This window comes from Oncorhynchus nerka, linkage group LG15 (assembly GCF_034236695.1).
Source record: "Oncorhynchus nerka isolate Pitt River linkage group LG15, Oner_Uvic_2.0, whole genome shotgun sequence".
In the NCBI taxonomy this organism is placed as follows: Eukaryota; Metazoa; Chordata; class Actinopteri; order Salmoniformes; family Salmonidae; genus Oncorhynchus; species Oncorhynchus nerka.
The window spans coordinates 65,243,733-65,264,675 of NC_088410.1; the positions used below are offsets into that span (position 1 = coordinate 65,243,733).

General features: G+C 42.2%; 2 long non-coding RNA genes across 2 annotated transcripts in view; both read right to left on the reverse strand.

Annotated features, from left to right (window-relative positions):
* The window catches only part of LOC135560234 (uncharacterized), a 48,493-nt gene extending 34,239 nt beyond the window's left edge, over positions 1 to 14,254 (reverse strand). Inside the window, exon 1 of the long non-coding RNA XR_010458818.1 lies at positions 14,237 to 14,254. This is a non-coding gene — a long non-coding RNA (uncharacterized LOC135560234). The remainder of the gene's footprint in view (positions 1 to 14,236) is intronic.
* A 2,585-nt stretch (positions 14,255 to 16,839) lies between these two features.
* On the reverse strand, positions 16,840 to 19,296 carry LOC135560235 (uncharacterized). Its single transcript, XR_010458819.1, has 6 exons — positions 19,191 to 19,296; positions 18,865 to 18,975; positions 18,518 to 18,690; positions 18,196 to 18,309; positions 17,994 to 18,084; positions 16,840 to 17,417 (listed from the first exon to the last, which is right to left on the reverse strand). It is a non-coding gene; the product is annotated as an uncharacterized LOC135560235 (long non-coding RNA).
* Positions 19,297 to 20,943: the final 1,647 nt, after the last annotated feature.

Consider the following 20,943-nt stretch of genomic DNA (forward strand, 5'->3'; position numbering starts at 1 on the left):
CAATAACAGTGCACTGGGATTATAGATTGGCAAAGCTGCATCTTCTCGTTCATAGACACACACTAATGTATAGTCAAATCAAACTTCTGTGGACATATACAGAACATGGAGATCATCTCTACAGTTATTCCCTCAATCAGGCAATTTACCCCATGCCGATACAGCATATATCTTCCGTATTGAATTATGTTGCATGCACTCACATTCATATGGTAACTGAAGAGATATGTTTTCACCAAAAGTAGGTAAGTGAAAATAATAAGTAAACTCAGCAAAAAAAGAAACGTCCTCTCACTGTCAACTGTGTTTATTTTCAGCAAACTTAACATGTGTAAATATTTGTATGAACATAACCTGATTCAACAACTGAGACATAAACTGAACAAGTTCCACAGACATGTGACTAACAGAAATTGAATCATGTGATCCTGAACAAAGGGAGGGTCAAAATTAACAGTCAGTATCTGGTGTGGCCACCAGCTGCATTAATTACTGCAGTGCATCTCCTCCTCAAGGAACTTGCAGGTGCCTTGGTGGAAGAGTGGGGTATAGACATAGTGGAGTGGTAAAGCCATGACAGGGAGACATAGTGGAGTGGTAAAGCCATGACAGGGAGACATAGTGGAGTGGTAATGCCATGACAGGGAGACATAGTGGAGTGGTAATGCCATGACAGGGAGACATAGTGGAGTGGTAATGCCATGACAGGGAGACATAGTGGAGTGGTAAAGCCATGACAGGGAGACATAGTGGAGTGGTAAAGCCATGACAGGGAGACATAGTGGAGTGGTAATGCCATGACAGGGATGACAGGGAGACATAGTGGAGTAATGCCATGACAGGGAGACATAGTGGAGTGGTAATGCCATGACAGGGAGACATAGTGGAGTGGTAAAGCCATGACAGGGAGACATAGTGGAGTGGTAAAGCCATGACAGGGAGACATAGTGGAGTGGTAATGCCATGACAGGGAGACATAGTGGAGTGGTAATGCCATTACAGGGAGATATAGTGGAGTGGTAATGCCATGACAGGGAGACATAGTGGAGTGGTAAAGCCATGACATGGAGACATAGTGGAGTGGTAATGCCATGACAGGGAGACATAGTGGAGTGGTAATGCCATTACAGGGAGATATAGTGGAGTGGTAATGCCATGACAGGGAGACATAGTGGAGTGGTAAAGCCATGACATGGAGACATAGTGGAGTGGTAATGCCATGACAGGGAGACATAGTGGAGTGGTAAAGCCATGACAGGGAGACATAGTGGAGTGGTAATGCCATGACAGGGAGACATAGTGGAGTGGTAATGCCATTACAGGGAGATATAGTGGAGTGGTAATGCCATGACAGGGAGACATAGTGGAGTGGTAAAGCCATGACATGGAGACATAGTGGAGTGGTAATGCCATGACAGGGAGACATAGTGGAGTGGTAATGCGTGTGCAAGCAGCTGCTCCTGAAGCCACTTGGATACACTGCAGCATCCACCGAGAGGCTCTTGCTCCCAAGGAAATGCCTGACAGCTTGAAAGATGTTTTGGACACTACAATGAAAATGTTTAGCTTTGTTAAAGCAAGGCCCCTGAACTCTCGCATATTTTTTCTGTTTATGCAATGATATGGTCAGCGACCATCTAATGCTTTTACAACATACAGAAGTGCACTGGTTATCAAGGGGCAAAGTATTGACACGTTTAAAAAAAATGAGAGACGAGCTTAAAGTTTTCTTTACTGACAATAATTGTCACTTGTCTGAACGATTGCATGATGACGAGTTTCTCACACGACTGGCCTATCTGGGTGATGTTTTTCCTCGCCTGAATAATTTGAATCTAGGATTACAGGGACTCTCCGCAACTATATTCAATGTGTGGGACAAAATTGAGGCTATGATTAAGAAGCTGGAGGTCTTCTCTGTCTGCATTAACAAGGACAACACACAGGTCTTTCCATCATTGTATGATTTTTTGTGTGCCAATTAACTCAAGCTAAGGATGTCAAATGTGATTTAGTGAAGCATCTGAGCGAGCTGGGTGCGCATTTACGCAGGTACTTTCCAGAAACGGACGACACAAACAACTGGATTCGTTATCCCTTTCATGCCCTGCCTTCAGTCCACTTACCGATATCTGAACATTTAATCAGAAGCCACTGCCAGATAGATTTCTGGCAGGGCTGCGCTCAGAGTATCCTGTCTTGGAAAATCGCGCTGTTAAGACAGTGATGCCCTTTGCAACCACATACATATGTGAGAGTGGATTCTCGGCCCTCACTAGCATGAAAACTAAATACAGGCACAGACTGTGTGTGGAAAATGATTTAAGACTGAGACTCTCTCCAATACAACCCAACATTGCAGATATACATGTATGTGCATCCTTTCAAGCACACCCTTCTCATTAACCTGTGGTGAGTTATTCACAATTTGATGAACAAATAACGTTTTATATGTACAGTAAGATGGCTAAAGAAAAAGCTAAATTATTGATTATTGTAATTATATTGTTATTTGTGCCCTGGTTCTATAAGAGCTTATTGTCACTTCCCACGAGCCGGGCTGTGACAAAAACACACTCAATTTTATGTTTAATAAATGTATCGTATAGCGTGTGTGTAGCAGGCTTACAATGATGGCAAAAAACAACATTTGAGAGTGCGCTGACCCTGCTGCTAGAGGGGGTACGCAGCTGGAGGTTAAATGTTTGAAGGGGTACTGGACAATAAAAAGTTTGGGAACCACTGCAATAGACCATGGAAGACTGTTCACTCAAAGCCTGTTAGGATACTATAAAGGATAAGGAACAGAGTATATATATGATATTATAGGGAACTTTGGTTGGATATTGCACACAGTGACAGAGGTGTCTATTAATAACAAAAACCTTAATTACTTGAATAATACCATCTCCTAGAATGCATAGGTGCCTCCTCCCCTCTCCTTCTCTCCAGTTAAAACTTGAGCTCCAGCAGGTAGCGGATGCGACACTGGTTTCCCTTGTAGACCATGTACTCGCTGTTGCAGAAGTAGCTGTCCTTGTACTGGGGCTGCTTGGTGGGTTTACCCTGAGGCACAGCCACCTGCTTACCATCCAGTGTCAGGAAGATGTCCTTGGACGGGTCTGAAACAATACAACAGTGTTGACTACACAACCATACTGATGCCTTCTTCTGGATATCGTCTGACCATCTACCAGATGTTTAGAAATACAGTGACCACTTCATTAGAGTATACACTACCGTTCAAAAGTTTGGGCTCACTTAGAAATGTCCTTGTTTTTGAAAGAAAATCATTTTTTTGGGCCATTTAAATGACATCAAATTGATCAGAAATACAGTGTAGACATTCTTCATGTTGTAAATTACTATTGTAGCTTGAAACATCTGATTTTTAAGGAAATATCTACATAGGCGTACAGAGGCCCATTATCAGCAATCATCACTCCTGTTTTCCAATGGCACGTGGTGTTAGCTAATCCAAGTTTATCATTTTAAAAGGCTAATTGATCATTAGAAAATCCTTTTTCAATTATGTTAGCACAGCTGAAAACTGTTGATCTGATTAAAGAAGCAATAAAACTGGCCTTCTTTAGACTAGTTGAGTATCTGGAGCATCAACATTTGTGGATTTGATGACAGGCTCAAAATGGCCAGAAACCAAGTACCTTCTTCTGAAACTCGTCAGTCTATTCTTGTTCTGAGAAATGAAGGCTATTCCATGCGAGAAATTGCCAAGAAACTGAAGATCTCGTACAACGCTGTGTAATACTCCCTTCACAGAACAGCACAAACTGTCTCTAACCAGAATAGAAAGAGTGAAAGGCCCCAGTGCACAACTGAGCAAGAGGACAAGTCATTTAGAACATGAACAATGTCTACACTGTATTTCTGATCAATTTGATGTTATTTTAAATGGACAAAAAAATGTGCTTTTCTTTAAAAAACAAGGACATTTCTAAGTGACCCCAAACTTTTAAACGGTGTATATAGAGACAGACTGGCCATGGCTGAGACAATAACAGTGAATGGATTTTGTCACCAGGGTAAGGGAGTGAGTTGCTATTAGACCAGAAGTGAGCTGTGAGTGGTAGTGCTGTACCTGGTTCCACCTGTCCTCGAGCCACCACGCTTTCTCTCTTCCCACTGTAGTATCCCCCGCTCGGCTCCGGGCAGCCGAGCGGAAATGGAGGAAAACTCGCCTCCCTGCGGACCTGGCATCCTTTCACTCCCTCCTCTCTACATTTTCCTCTTCTGTCTCTGCTGCTAAAGCCACTTTCTACCACTCTAAATTCCAAGCATCTGCCTCTAACCCTAGGAAGCTCTTTGCCACCTTCTCCTCCCTCCTGAATCCTTCTCCCCCTCCCCCCCCCACCTCCCTCTCTGCAGATGACTTCGTCAACCATTTTGAAAAGAAGGTCGACGACATCCGATCCTCGTTTGCTAAGTCAAACGACACCGCTGGTTCTGCTCACACTGCCCTACCCTGTGCTCTGACCTCTTTCTCCCCTCTCTCTCCAGATGAAATCTCGCGTCTTGTGACGGCCGGCCGCCCAACAACCTGCCCGCTTGACCCTATCCCCTCCTCTCTTCTCCAGACCATTTCCGGAGCCCTTCTCCCTTACCTCACCTCGCTCATCAACTCATCCCTGACCGCTGGCTACGTCCCTTCCGTCTTCAAGAGAGCGAGAGTTGCACCCCTTCTGAAAAAACCTACACTCGATCCCTCCGATGTCAACAACTACAGACCAGTATCCCTTCTTTCTTTTCTCTCCAAAACTCTTGAACGTGCCGTCCTTGGCCAGCTCTCCCGCTATCTCGCTCAGAATGACCTTCTTGATCCAAATCAGTCAGGCTTCAAGACTAGTCATTCAACTGAGACTGCTCTTCTCTGTATCACGGAGCGCTCCGCACTGCTAAAGCTAACTCTCTCTCCTCTGCTCTCATCCTTCTAGACCTATCGGCTGCCTTCGATACTGTGAACCATCAGATCCTCCTCTCCACCCTCTCCGAGTTGGGCATCTCCGGCGCGGCCCACGCTGGGTTGCGTCCTACCTGACAGGTCGCTCCTACCAGGTGGCGTGGTGAGAATCTGTCTCCTCACCACGTGCTCTCACCACTGGTGTCCCCCAGGGCTCTGTTCTAGGCCCTCTCCTATTCTCGCTATACACCAAGTCACTTGGCTCTGTCATAACCTCACATGGTCTCTCCTATCATTGCTATGCAGACGACACACAATTAATCTTCTCCTTTCCCCCTTCTGATGACCAGGTGGCAATCGCATCTCTGCATGTCTGGCAGACATATCAGTGTGGATGACGGATCACCACCTCAAGCTGAACCTCGGCAAGACGGAGCTGCTCTTCCTCCCGGGGAAGGACTGCCCGTTCCATGATCTCGCCATCACGGTTGACAACTCCATTGTGTCCTCCTCCCAGAGCGCTAAGAACCTTGGCGTGATCCTGGACAACACCATGTCGTTCTCAACTAACATCAAGGCGGTGGCCCGTTCCTGTAGGTTCATGCTCTACAACATCCGCAGAGTACGACCCTGCCTCACACAGGAAGCGGCGCAGGTCCTAATCCAGGCACTTGTCATCTCCCGTCTGGATTACTGCAACTCGCTGTTGGCTGGGCTCCCTGCCTGTGCCATTAAACCCCTACAACTCATCCAGAACGCCGCAGCCCGTCTGGTGTTCAACCTTCCCAAGTTCTCTCACGTCACCCCGCTCCTCCGCTCTCTCCACTGGCTTCCAGTTGAAGCTCGCATCCGCTACAAGACCATGGTGCTTGCCTACGGAGCTGTGAGGGAACGGCACCTCACTACCTCCAGGCTCTGATCAGGCCCTACACCCAAACAAGGGCACTGCGTTCATCCACCTCTGGCCTGCTCGCCTCCCTACCACTGAGGAAGTACAGTTCCCGCTCAGCCCAGTCAAAACTGTTCGCTGCTCTGGCCCCCAATGGTGGAACAAACTCCCTCACGACGCCAGGACAGCGGAGTCAATCACCACCTTCCGGAGACACCTGAAACCCCACCTCTTTAAAGGAATACCTAGGATAGGATAAAGTAATCCTTCTCACCCCCTTAAAAGATTTAGATGCACTATTGTAAAGTGGCTGTTCCACTGGATGTCATAAGGTGAATGCACCAATTTGTAAGTCGCTCTGGATAAGAGCGTCTGCTAAATGACTTAAATGTAAATGTAAATGTCGTAGCCATCAGGGGCCTTCATCAGGGAGCTGTCATCCTTCGTGATGGTGTGCTCCTTCCCTAGCACTACCTCATTCAGAAACATCACCTTCAGATGTATGCACTACACAGAGACAGGACACAGAGACATGGCTTTAAGGGAGGTCCTTTTAACCGCCTAGAGTAGATGTCCGTGCCCCTGCGGAAATCAAATTAGTCTCAATCCCCGACATCCGTTGTTGGTCATCCCCACCTGTTGTGAAAGGTGGCAGAGCTACTGCAGTGTTTGTCAGACCAGTAGACATCCCGAAAATCAGTCTTCTCACGAAAATGTCTGTAGCGTCTCCACGGTTTGGCCGACAAAAGCTATTATGAACCCTCCATGGAAAGATAAGGCTCTCAACCACCATAAGCATCCAGGAACTCGTCTGAAGTCTCTACCGCCAATTTGCTAATTAAGTCTGTTGCATCTGAACAGTTTGGGCAACACACTAATATGACCCCTCTCATGAACACATACAGTACCAGTCAAAACTCATTACAGTTTTTTTAGTTTTTTTTTACTATTACTATCTACATAATAATAATAATAATAATAATAGTGAAGTCATCAAAACTATGAAACAACAAATATGGAATCATGTAGTAACCAAAAACGTGTTAAACAAATCAAAATATATTTTATATTTGAGATTCTTCAAAATAGCCACCTTTGCCTTGATGACAGCATTGCACACTATTGGCATTATCCTAACCAGCGTCATGAGGTAGTCACATGGAATTAATTTCAATTAACAGGTGTGCCTTTGTTAAAAGTTTAAAAAATAAATTTAACCTCTTACAGCTACCCCTCTACTTTTTTCAATTTTCGCCTGAAGACATACAGTGCCTTGCGAAAGTATTCGGCCCCCTTGAACTTTGCGACCTTTTGCCACATTTCAGGCTTCAAACATAAAGATATAAAACTGTATTTTTTTGTGAAGAATCAACAACAAGTGGGACACAATCATGAAGTGGAACGACATTTATTGGATATTTCAAACTTTTTTAACAAATCAAAAACTGAAAAATTGGGCGTGCAAAATTATTCAGCCCCTTTACTTTCAGTGCAGCAAACTCTCTCCAGAGGTTCAGTGAGGATCTCTGAATGAGCCAATGTTGACCTAAATGACTAATGATGATAAATACAATCCACCTGTGTGTATCTACTTTGCCTCGGAGATCAGCAACTCTGCTAATTACGGTGAGGTTCTACCCCTGCGTTACAGGGCATTTGGAAAGTATTCAGACCCCTTGACTTTCTTCACATTTTGTTATGTTACAGCCTTATTCTAAGCAAAAACTGTTTATTTATTTATTTTTACAACGTATAAAAAAAAACCCTGAAATAATACATTAACATAAGTATTCAGACCCTTTACTCAATACTTGTTGAAGCACCTTTTGCAGCTATTATAGCCTCGCATCTTCTTGGGTATGACCCTACAAGCTTGGCACAACTTTATTTGGAGAGTTTCTCCCATTCTTCTCTGCAGATCCTGTCAAGCTCCGTCTGGTTGGGTGGGAAGCGTCGCTGCACAGCTATTTTCAGGTCTCTCCAGAGAGACACTCAAGGACATTCTAAGACCTGTCCCGAAGCCAATCCTGTGTTTTCTTGGCTGTGTGTTTCCATTGCTCATGCTTGAGATGATTCTATAACTTGATTGGAGTCCACCTGTGGTAAATTCAATTGATTGGACATGATTTGGAAAGGCACACACCTGTCTATATAAGGTCCCACAGTTGACAGTGCATGTCAGACCAAAAACCAAGCCATGAGGTCGAAGGAATTGTCTGTAGAGCTCCAAGACAGGATTGTGTCAAGGCACAGATCTGTGGAATTGTACCCAAAACATTTCTGCAGCACTGAAGATCCCCAAGAACACAGTGGCCTCCCTCATTCTTAAATGAAAGAAGTTTGGAGAGCTGGCTAAGATCTGACCGCCCGGCCAAACTGAGCAATCGGGGAACAAGGGCCTTGGTCAGGGAGGTGACCAAGAACCCGATGGTCACTCTACCAGAGCTTCAGAGTTCCTCTGTGATGATGGGAGAACCTTCCAGAAGGACAACCATCTCTGCAGCACTCCACCAATCAGGCCTTTATGGTAGAGTGGCCAGACAGAAGCCACTCCTCAGTGAAAGGCACATGACAGCCCACTTGGAGTTTGTCAAAAGGCAAGATATGATAAACAAGAATCTCTGGTCTGATGAAACCAAGATTGAACACTTTGGCCTGAATGCAAAGCATCATGTCTGGAGTAAACCTGGCACCATCCCTACAATGAAGCATGGTTGTGGCAGCATCATGCTGTGGGGATGTTTTTCAGTGGCAGGGACTGGGAGACTAGTCAGGATTGAGGGAAAGATTAAAGGAGCAAAGCACAGAGATATCCTTGATGAAAACCTGCTCAGGACCTCAGACTGGGGCAAAGCTTGACCTTCCAACAGGACAACGACCCTAAGCACACAGCCAAGAATAAGCAGGAATGGCTTAATGACAAGTCTCTGAATGTCCCTGAGTGGCCCAGCCAGAGCCGATAGAACATCTCTGGAGAGACCTGAAAATAGCTGTGCAGCAACGCTCCCATACAACCTGACTGAGCTTGAGAGGATCTGCAGAGAAAAATGGTAGAAACTCCCCAAATACAAGTCTGCCAAGCTTGAAGCGTCATACAAACGAAGACTCAAGGCTGTAATCGCTGTCAAAGGTTTTTTAACAAAGTACTGAGTAAAGGGTCTGAATACTTATACGAATGTGATATTTTCTGTTTTTGCTTTGATATTATGGGTATTATGTGTAGATAAACGACGGGAATTTTTATTTTTTATTTTTTTTAATGAGTCTAATGTGGGAAAAGTTAAGTGGTCTGAATACTTTCTGAATTCGCTATATATCTGAGAGATATTAGAAAGATCAGGAAATCATTTTTGGGGTGTGGCAGACCAGGGGGTTTGGTCAAGACATTTACACAGATCAGACATGGACAGAGAATGATTAGCTCGGTTTCAAGGGTGTTTATTAAATAATAAATCAAAAGAAAAGGATAGGTCTCCCCCATGAGACCCTCTCCGGGATACCGTATTCTGGGCTCCGTCTTGCTGTATCCTGTCAGGCACACCAACTCAACTCCCTTGTCTTAGCTCGGGCACCATCTCCAACTACACAGAAGTCACCTTACTTCCCCCAGTCCTCCCTGTGTCCTGCCCTTCTGGCAGCTTTATGGTGCTTGTACAGCTGGTGAGCAATCAGCCCTTGATTACTCACCAACTCCCCAATCAGCCCCTGATTGGAAAGTAGATGCCCCTGCCTGCGCAGCCCCCTGACTGGGGCATGAAGTGACTATATAGGCCACCGTTCAAGATGACCGCAACCATTGCCAAGTTGGTGCCGTGCCACAGCAGACGCCGGTTCTCCAGGTTGTCATTCTCCCTGAACCACTCCGCCTGCCGAAAACAATGCCCACACACAGATATGCAGATAGGAGAGCAGAATCCTTGACCTAACGCACTATAATAGAGGAACCTGTGTGTACATTTAAGCGCCCCAAAAAATAGATTCTCAACTTCATTACATCAATCAAGCTCACAACAAATAAGTAATGAATCAATACAAATTCATTCTGTATTACATGCTAACATTATTTTGCTGAAGTAGTGTCATGTGTTACTCACCTCAGTCTCACTCTCTACCTCCCAGACATCTATAATCTTTGGCTGGCTGTGGCTATGTGCAGTGGCCTTCAGGTATTTCTCAATTGGTGTCGTGACCGTCGATCCCGGGTGCCACACTCAAAACACCTCCTGTGGTCTCCATCAACCTGGGGTCGTCAGCAGCAGGTCGACTCTCCCCGGCTGCAGTCCTTTAGCCCAGGTGACTGTCAGATAGGGGAGCATGGTGGTGGGGTTTTCATTCCATCCCCTCCCACGGCTCTCAGACATGGCATGCGTCTCCGTGAACAGTAGTATTCTGGTCCATCTCCACGGCTCCCATGAGGTCCTCCAAGGTCTACCTCCAACCCTCCTGTGTGCTGCCCGCTGGCTGGTGAGCAATCAGCCCCTTGATTACTCACCAACCTCAATTAGCCCCAATTAGGAGGACCCGTCGAGACCTGGCACATCCAGCAGAGGTAGCCATCACCGTGTGATGTAGATTCTGTCTGTCACCAGGCCTTCACGAGTTTCTCCCAGGTGGCTTGTGCGCCACAATATAAAAATATATCTCAACAGTTAAAGTCGGAAGTTTACATACACCTTAACCAAAGACGTTTACATTCACTCAATTAGTATTAGGTAGCATTGCCTTTAAATTGTTTAACTTGCGTCAAACGTTTCGGTAGCCTTCCACAAGCTTCCAACAATCAGTTGGGTGAATTTTGGCCCATTCCTCCTGACAGAGCTGGTGTAAATGAGTTTTGGTAGGAGGTTTGTAGGCCTCCTTGCTTGCACACACTTTTTCAGTTCTGCCCACAAATGTTCTATATTCTCTAGGATTGAGGTCAGGGTTTTGTGATGGCCACTCCAATACCTTGACTTTGTTGTTCTTAAACCACTTTACCACAACTTTGGAAGTATGCTTGGAGTCATTGTCCATTTTGAAGACCCATTTGCGACCAAGCTTTAACTTCCTGAATGATGTCTTTAGATGTTGCTTCAATATATCCACATCATTTTCATCCCTCATGAGGCCATCTATTTTGTGAAGTGCACCAGTCCCTCCTGTAGCAAAGCAGGCCCACAACATGATGCTGTTCTTCGGCTTTACAAGCGTCCCCCTTTTTCCTCCAAACATAACGATGGTCATTATTGCCGAACAGTTCTATTTTTGTTTCATCAGACCAGAGGACATTTATTCCAAAAGTATGATTTTTGTCCCCATGGCAGTTTTGGAGCAGTGGCTTCTTCCTTGCTGGTCGGCCTTTCAGGTTATGTCGATATAGGACTCTTTTTTACTGTGGATATAGTTACTTTTGTACCGGTTTCCTCCAGCTTCTTCACAAGGTCCTTTGCTGTTGTTCTGGGATTGATTTGCACTTTTCGCACCACAGTACGTAAATCTCTAGGAGACAGAACGTGTCTCCTTCCTGAGCGGTATGACGTCTGCGTGGTCCCATAGTGTTTATACTTGCGTACTATTGTTTGTACAGATGAACATGGTACCTTCAGGTGTTTGGAAATTGCTCCTATGGATGAACCAGACTTGAGGAGGTCTACAATTGTTTTCTAAGGTCTTGGCTGATTTCTTTTGATCTTCCCGTCAAGCAAAGACGGAGTTTGAAGGTAGGCCTTGAACACCTCCAATCGACTCAAATGATGTCAATTAGCCTATCAGCAGCTTCTAAAGCCATGACATAATTTTCTGGAATTTTCCAAGCTGTTTAAAGGCACAGTCAACTTAGTGTATGTAAACCTTTGACCCACTGGAAGTGTGATGCAGTGAATTATAAGTGAAATAATCCGTCTGTAAACAATTGTTGGAAAAATGACTTGTGTCATGCACAAAGTAGATGTCCAAATCGACTAGCCAAAACCATAGTTTGTTAAACAAGAAATTTGTGGAGGGGTTGAAAAACTAGTTTTAATGACTCCAACGTAAGTGTATGTAAACTTTCGACTTCAACTGTAAATGGTTGTTACTGAATCTTAACTTCCAGAATTCTGATGTAAGACCTTAATTTGAGCCAGTTTGTTACAGCAGGAAAATTATCCTGGAGCAACAGGAAATGTTAATTATTATGTGGATTATAATTTAATGGCCATTTTTTGTAGGGGTTGATACATATTTTTTTAGGGCTAATCAAGTCTGACATTTTAAAGTGGAACACAAGTTGCATTTCCTCAGCAAGAAAATAATGATCAAATTCAGATCCCACATCTGTACAATTCCATTGCAAAACCTGACAATCATTTTCAATAAAAAAAAGACCACCCAAAATATAATTGAATCAAAGTATGATTATGTATTGAAAGGAATTACCTACATAAAGTATCTTAACAGGGCGTTGGACCACCACGAGCCACCATGAGCTTCAATGCACCTTGGCATAGATTCTACAAGTGTCTGTAACTCTATTGGAGGGATGCGACATCATTTTTTCACGAGAATTTACATCAGTTTGTGTTTTGTTGATGGTAGTGGAAAAAGCTGTCTCAGGCACCGCTCCCAAATCTCCAATAAGTGTTCAGTTGCGTTGAGATCTGTTGACTGAGACGGCCATGACATATGGTTTATATCGTTTTCATGTTCATCAAACCATTCAGTGACCATTCGTGCCCTGTGGATTCTATGGGGCATAACCATGGTAGCCAAAATAATGGCCTGCCCAGCATTTTATACATGACCCTAACCATGATGGGATGTTAATTGCTTAATTAACTCAGGAACCACACCTGTGTGGAAGCACATGCTTTCAAATATTCGTTGTATCCCTTGTTTAATCAAGTATTTACTCTGCTTTCAAAAATACAATTGAATCAATGTATCATTATGTATGTATCTGTAGCCATTGCGTCACCTTTCATTATATGTACTCAACTTAAATCAAACTCAGAACAATTTTGTACAATACTAGAAAAAGAAAATCAGAGAGTATTGGCAAAATCCCTTTTGCACTCTCTGTTTGGACTCCTAGGAAAAGTCAGTCCATTGAAGTATGAATCTTGCAGAGAGTTTTGGCAGAGGTGACGATACTGGAACAGCTTATGTCATCAAAGCCTGCTTCACCTGTAGAGGAGAATGTCCTTGTGAGTTGAAGGGCAAGACAGAACAAAGGTACATCTGTTTACCCTTCACTGAAAGCGGCCAATGAAAATGACAGAATTATCTATTTCTGTATTTAACCAGAGCTCCTCCACATCTATAAACCCCACGATGGAGTGTATTAACATTCAATTGTACTCCTGCTCACCCAACATCTACAGACCACACAGATCCTGATACTTGGGGTTCCAGAAAGGTTGTACAGTATATTTGTCCAGACGGTTGTGAGTTTGTGTTACTGACTATTGATTTTCAGCAGTGCCAATCAGTCCTCACTCTCTCCATTCATGTTACGCTGAGAACCTCTCATCCAGTTCTTCTGGGGAAATCCAGACTGTCAGGGAGAAAAGGGAAAAGTCAATGTCAGCATCTACTTGGTGGTCGCTAAATAGCGTTTCAATCGGTGACGTCACTTGCTCTGAGACCTTGAAGTAGTAGTTCCCCTTGCTCTGCAAGGGCCGCGGCTTTTGTGGAGCGATGGGTAACGATGCTTCGTAGGTGACTGTTGTTGATGTGTGCAGAGGGTCCCTGGTTCGCGCCCGGGTATGGGCGAGGGGACGGTCTAAAGTTATACTGTTACATAAGGTCCTTGACTAATAAAAATAAATATTAAATTAGAGTACTCCAGGAATAAGGAATAACTGTTGTCGAAAAGGTAGCAAGTTCACCAGTAACGGTTGGGTCGAGAAAACCCTGGAGGACATGGGTTCTGATTGGGCCATGGTGGGGGCCTTCTGGCAAATCTCTCCACTGGTGCAGCTAATCCCAGATACCCTGGTGGAGACCTCCCTGAGAAGAAGACAGATATTTCACATCCCTGCAAGCTGTATGTTGCATGAATAATTACCACAATAACAAATGAAATCAAACAACAAAATCTTGAGAGTAAATGCTCTATGTGTTTGGAAAGAAAATGTGATTGAGTTCAAGCATGGCTGTCACTCACCAGTCATCTCGGTCCCCAGGATGGTGAGGAGGACACAGAAAAGAACAGACACAGTCATGACTCCCATGATGACCTGGACAATGGTGGTGCTCTGGTGGTCTCACTGCAGTTATTTTCATGTACAGAGTTATACCAACAGTGTGTACTTAGAAACTAAATAACTATGTATAAATCAGTCCATACAAAAGATATGCATTATTATTTAACTTCTACATCATTTTAATGAGTGACAAGTACAAATCAAGTTTATCCTGCATTCATAGCTTTGTTATGAGTAAAACACCAAAATCATAAATATCCTTACCAAAGTCAGCAGAGAGAAGATGACCTCTGCCTTCCTCAAAAAGTATTCAGAAAGTTCAGGTGTCTTCTCAGTCCAAATGTAGGGCCTTATAAACAGAGATGTTGAGAAGTTCTGCTTGAGATATCATCTGCAAGTCATGTCAGGTCATGTTTGTGTTCATTTCCATCAGATTCTGCAACACTGATCAGTCATTGGGATCTGTAATGTCGTTGTGTACAATGTGACTTTAATGTTTAGAATGCAATGTGTTACTTGACTGAACAAAGCATGTTGTATCTATACTGCCTGCACAAATAATCTCTGCTTCTTATGAAAATGATTGTGTTTAATGGGTATTATATAGTGGGTATTAAGGCCCAAGATGTTTGACAATATAACATATTTTGTTCTTGTTCTCGTTGTGAAAACTGAGCCCATAAACTCAATGGAATCAATAATCATTCAATAATTAGCTAGGTTCACAGATTTCAAATAGTAAGCACCCATCAGTTTTCTGTTCTTACATTGTTCCTCCCATTGCTTCGCATGTTCACCTGCATTTGTACTGTAGCACCTTTCCAGACTTGCATGGATAGCTATGTAATATTACACAGAATGAACAGTAGCCTAAGAGACCAAATATGACCACTAGTGTCCCCGAAAACTTCTTCAAAGTTAAAACCTTAGTTTTACCTGCCTTAATGAACAAATGTAGGATGATACATTGAATAATGTTCGAAAGATGATAATAAAATTATACAGATACTGTATAGTAATGCTGTTCGAAACACAAGCAACTAAAGTCGTAGCAACCAATGTCCTTAACTGACCTGTGATCAGGTGCAGATAAGGTTCTGAAGTTAAGCAACCCTGTCATGTTGACATGCACACTGTGACTATTGGAAATGTACAGTAAAACCCCTGGCACAATTCTTACATTTTGTTGCCTTTTATGGAATTTAACCTTTTTCCACTGATCTACTACAAAACCTAGCCTCCACTGATCATACTTCGCAATTTCAAGGTGAAGAATATAATATGAATATGTAGAAATATATTTTTACTAACTAGTTAAAAATGACAAATGTAAAAGTATTTCATTGACTAGCTACCACGAGTAAGCAGATTTGACACTGAACAAAAATATAAACGCAAAGTGATATAAAAAATCCCAGAAATGTTTCATACACACAAAAAATGTATTTATCTCAAATTGTATGCACAAATGTGTTCATATCCCTGTTAGTGAGCATTTTTCCTAAACCAAGATAATCCATCCACCTGACAGGTGTGGCATATCAAGAAGCTGATTAAACAGCATGATCATTACACAGTTGCACCTTGTGCTGGGGACGAATAAAGGCCACTCTAAAATGTGCAGCTCTGTCACACAACACAATACCACAGATATCTCAAGTTTTAAGAGAGTGTGCAATTGCAATGCTGACTGCGGGAATGTCCATCAGAGCTGTTGACAGAGAACTGAATGTTAATTTCTCCACCAGAATCCGCCTCCAACGTCGTTTTAGAGAATTTGGCAGTACATCCAACAGGGACGCTCAAAAGTATTATATGTTATGTTTGGTATGTATGTATTAATTTGTGGGTGTACATCATACATTTTGTATCATATGAGAATTACAATTTGTATGATCTGTTACGAATTACAATTCATGTTATATGTTACGAATTACAATTTGTACAATATGTAACAAATTTACAATACGTATGATATGTTACGAATTCCAATTTGTTGTGGCTAACTTTAGCTGGATGGCTAGGTGGCTAATGCTAACGTTAACTAGATGGCTGACATTAGCTGGGCTAGAGGTTAAGGTTAGGGTTTAGATTAAGGGTAGAGTTAGGAGTTAGGTTAAAGGGTTCAAGTTAAGGGGAGGGGAGGGTTAGCTAACTTTCTAAGCAGTTGAAAAGTAGTTAAAAAGTAGTAAGTAGTTGCAAAATTACTAATTCGCTAAAACGCTAAAGTTGTCCATGATGAGATTCAAACACGCAACAAATGAGTACCTAGGTGAATGCTATCATTAAAATGTAACTCTACAACATTACAACACATATATCATCAGAACCTACGTTGATGGCCTAATTTGACCCTAAAGCAGTGGTTTTAGGAAAGTCCTGGTTTACAGTCCACATCAGGCCTGCAAGTCACATTATACTGGCTTGCAAAGTGAAGTGTAATTCCTATTGGAATCCGGCCAAGGTTAGGACATCCAATAGTTTGAATTTTTATTCACCTGCAACCTGCATTTGAAATGACTGTCGGGGTTAGGAAAGTTGATAAGGAGACTACCTAAACCATTTAAACTGGAACAACCATTTCAGTAACAGGTGCAATAAATCAAACTAACTGATTGGATTTGTTTAGAAAAATGTATGCTATTTATCTGTGTGTAGCATAAGATTAATCAATCAATCAATGTACACGCAAGAACACAGATATTAAAAACAATCATAACACTTTATAATAATGTTAACAAATATGATCAATAAAATATGACTAGATAGTGCACATACTATTTATGTAAGTGCTGCTGGTTGAGATGACCCTACTGATTGATGTTGTTTATTTCACAGTGATATAAGTTGATCATGCTGAGACAGGGTGATGCTGAATGTTTTTATTCAAAAAGATATGCAAGGAAGCAAGGAGGGATGTACATGGCACAACAAGTTCACAAATTCAATAGATGTTCCAGAAATAATGGATATAGACTATTTCCACCGTTAGAGTAAGTATTGAGAATAACTGTATGTTTTCATAATTATATAATTCATCTTGAAATGGGATTGTAAGGGAATCAAACCTTTTTGTATGTACCCACATGTTTGGTACAGTATCTTCAAGATAGCTTCCAGAATACTACAGTGACAATTCCATTGCAAAACCAGTATTAATTTCAGTAGAAAAAAGGCCACGTGAAATACAATTGAATCAATGTGTCATTATGTATGAATCTGTAGCCATTACATCACTTTTCATGATATTGTCTCTGAGTATTAGACTTAAAGTCAATTCAGAACAATTTGGAGCGATAGTTGAAAAATAAAACAGAGAGTATTGGCAAAATCCACTCTCTGTTTGGCCTTCTTACACGAAGAATTAAGACGCTTCTATCTCGCAGAGAGAGGACTAAAGTGTTGACCAATCCGGAACAGCTGATATCATCAAAACCTGTTTTTTCTGTAAAGGAGAATGTCCTTGTGAGTTTCAGGGCAAGGCAGAACAGAAGAACAATGACCATGGACAACAGGTACGTACGGCTGTTGACCCTTCACTGAATGGGACTGACGAAAATGACAGAACTTTCTCATTCTGTATTTAACCAGAGGAGCTCCTCTACCACTATAAAAACCCACTATGGAGTGAATCGACATTGTACTCCTGCTCAACGTATCGTGGAAGTATTGTGGAACGTATCGCAGAACATCCGAGTTAAAATGTAAAGGTAATTTCTGATTGAGATGACATATGCAGCATTTACCATGAATGCATTCTCTGCGAACAAGGGAACATTGAGTTTAAATTTAAATGGAGTTTTAACGCAGATGTTCCTCTGCACGTTTGCAATACGGATTGAATCCAGCCCGTAGATCATTCTACTTGGGGTTCCACGAAGTGGGGTTCCAGAGCACATTTGTCTAGACAGTTGTGGCACAACTATATGAACACAGTTAATCTGTGGTCCCTATAAAAGTAATTTTACCAGACCCCTATTGTTTACTGTTACCAAAACAAGAATAAGTTTGCGATACTGACCACCAAATTTCACCAATGCCAAGCAGCCCTCATGCTTTCCATTCTGGTCACGCACAGAGCCTTTCAACCAGTTCTTCTGGGGAAATCCAGACTGCCAGGGAGAAAAGGGAAAAGTTAACATCAGTATTTAATTGGTAGTCAGTATTAACCAAAATAAATATTAAATTAGAGTGCTTTGGGGACTAGGAATAGGGTATTTTACCTCATGGCTCCCCTCAACCCAGATATATCCATCGTCTACCAGGGAAAGAGCATACTCGTACACCTTACTGTTAGTGATAGAAGCAAGGGATCCACCTCTTTGACGGCATGCATTCTGTACGAGGAAGCAAGAGCACGACATTGACTTCTCATATTCATTCATTGTCTTTATTTGTATCATCCATAAAGCTGAATTGATATAGGCGTTCCATCTCATTCATATTCATATATTGAGGATGAACAATACAACAAACTATCTTCCACCTCACGTATCATCACTCTAAATGGGATGCATGTCAGTAAACATCAGTCATGAAACTTACATTTGCCTCCGACGTTGACTTCAAACTCCTGTCGAAACGGTAGCAAGTGCTCCAGAAATGGTTGGGTCGAGAAAACCCAGATGGACACTGGTACAGATCTGTAATTGGTTCAGATCTTCTTGCAAATCTCTCCACTGGTTTGGGTAAATTGGGATACCTTGGGGGAGACCTCCCTGAGAAGACAAATATTTCAGATCCCTGCAAGCTGTATGTTCCATGCAAAATTACCACAATAACAGATTGAACCAAACGAAAAAAATCCTGAGAGGAAATTATGGAAAAACGTTTCTATGTACACTGTATCTGGAGTGGAGATGGGATTGAGCTCAAGCATGGCTGTCACTCACCAGTCACCTCGGTCCCCAGGAAGGTGAGGAGGACACAGAAAAGAACAGACACAGTCATGACTCCCATGATGACCTGGACAATGGTGGTGCTCTGGTAGTCTCACTGCAGTTCTTTTCATGTACAGAGTTATACCAACACAGTGTGTTACTCAGAATATACAGTATATCACAGATTTATGCACAATAAAATAAGTCCATTCAAAATATATGCATTATTATTTCACTTCTACAATGTTTTGAAAGCGACGGGTAGAAATCTATTTGATCTATTTGTGGCATGCATAGCTTTGTTATGAGTAAAACACCAAAATCATAAATATCCTTACCAAAGTCAGCAGAGAGAAGATGACCTCTGCCTTCCTCAAAAAGTATTCAGAAAGTTCAGGTGTCTTCTCAGTCAAAATGTAGGGCCTTATAAACAGAGATGTTGAGAAGTTCTGCTTGAGATATCATCTGCAAGTCATGTCAGGTCATGTTTGTGTTCATTTCCATCAGATTCTGCAACACTGATCAGTCATTGGGATCTGTAATGTCACTGTGTGCAATGTGAGATTACTGTTGAGAACGCAACATGTTACTTGAGTGAACCCAGCATTTTGTATCTATACTGTACTATAATCCTGCACAAATTATCTCTGCTTTCCTAGGACAATTATGGGTGTTAATGGGTGCATATGAAAGATGCTACAGTACAGTTAATGTCATTATATTATGTAAACTGAATGAAAATACAAACGCAACCTACAATAATGTCAAAGATTTGCATGGTTACAGTTCATATAAAGAAATCTGTCAATTGAAATAAATAAATTATGCCCTAATTATGCCCTAATCAGGGATCTGTTGGTCACAGATCTTTGAATAAAATTGATCAGAAAACCCGTTAGTATCAGCTGTAACCACCATTTGCCACATGCAGCATGACACATCTCCTTCGCATAGTGTTGATCAGGCTGTTGATTGTGGCCTGTGGATTGCAAAACGTGAAATATCTGTGGCATTGTGTTGTGTGACAAAACTGCACATGTCAGAGTGGCCTTTTATTGTCCCCAGCGTAAGGTGCACCTGTGTGATGATCATGCTGTTTAATCAGCTTGTTAATCGGCCACACCTGTCAGGTGGATGGATTATCTTGGCAAAGGAAAAATTATACCTAACAGGGATGTAATCAAATTTGTTCACAAAATGTCAGATAAATAAGCTTTTTTGTGCATATGGAACATTTCTGGGATCTTTTATTTCAGCTCATGAAACATGGGACCATGAATTTACATGTTGCGTTTATATTTTTGTTTCGTGCATATTATATACAGTACCAGTCAAAGGTTTGGACACACCTACTCATTACAGGGTTTATTTGTAAAATGTTCTACATTGTAGAATAGTGGTGAAGACATCAAAACTATGAAATAACACATATGGAATCATGTAGTAAACAAATCAAAATATATTTCATATTTGAGATTCTTCAAAGTAGCCACCCTTTGCCTTGATGACAGCTTTGCACACGCTTGGCATTCTCTCAAACAGCTTCATGTGGTAGTCATCTGGAATGCATTTCAATTAACAGGTGTGCCTTGTTAAAAGTACATTTATGAAATCTTTCCTTCTTAATGCATTTGAGACAATCAGTTGTGTTGTGACAAGGTATGTGTGGTATACAGAAGATAGCCGTATTTGGTAAAAGGCCAAGTCCATATTATGTCAAGAACAGCTCAAATTAGCAAAGAGAAATGACAGTCTATCATTACTTTAAGACATGAAGGTCAGTCAATACGGAAAATGTCAATAACTTTGAAAGTTTCTTCAAGTGCAGTCGCAAAAACCATCAAGCGCTATGAGGAAACTGGCTCTCGTGAGGACCGTCACCGGAAAGGAAGACCCAGAGTTACCTCTGTTGCAGAGGATAAGTCAATTAGAGTCACCAGCCTCAGAAATTGCAGCCCAAATAAATGCTTCACAGAGTTCAAGTAACAGACACATCTCAACATCAACTGTTCAGGAGACTGCGTGAATCAGGCCTTCATGGTTGAATTGATGCAAAGAAACCACTACTAAAGGACAGCAATAATAAGAAGA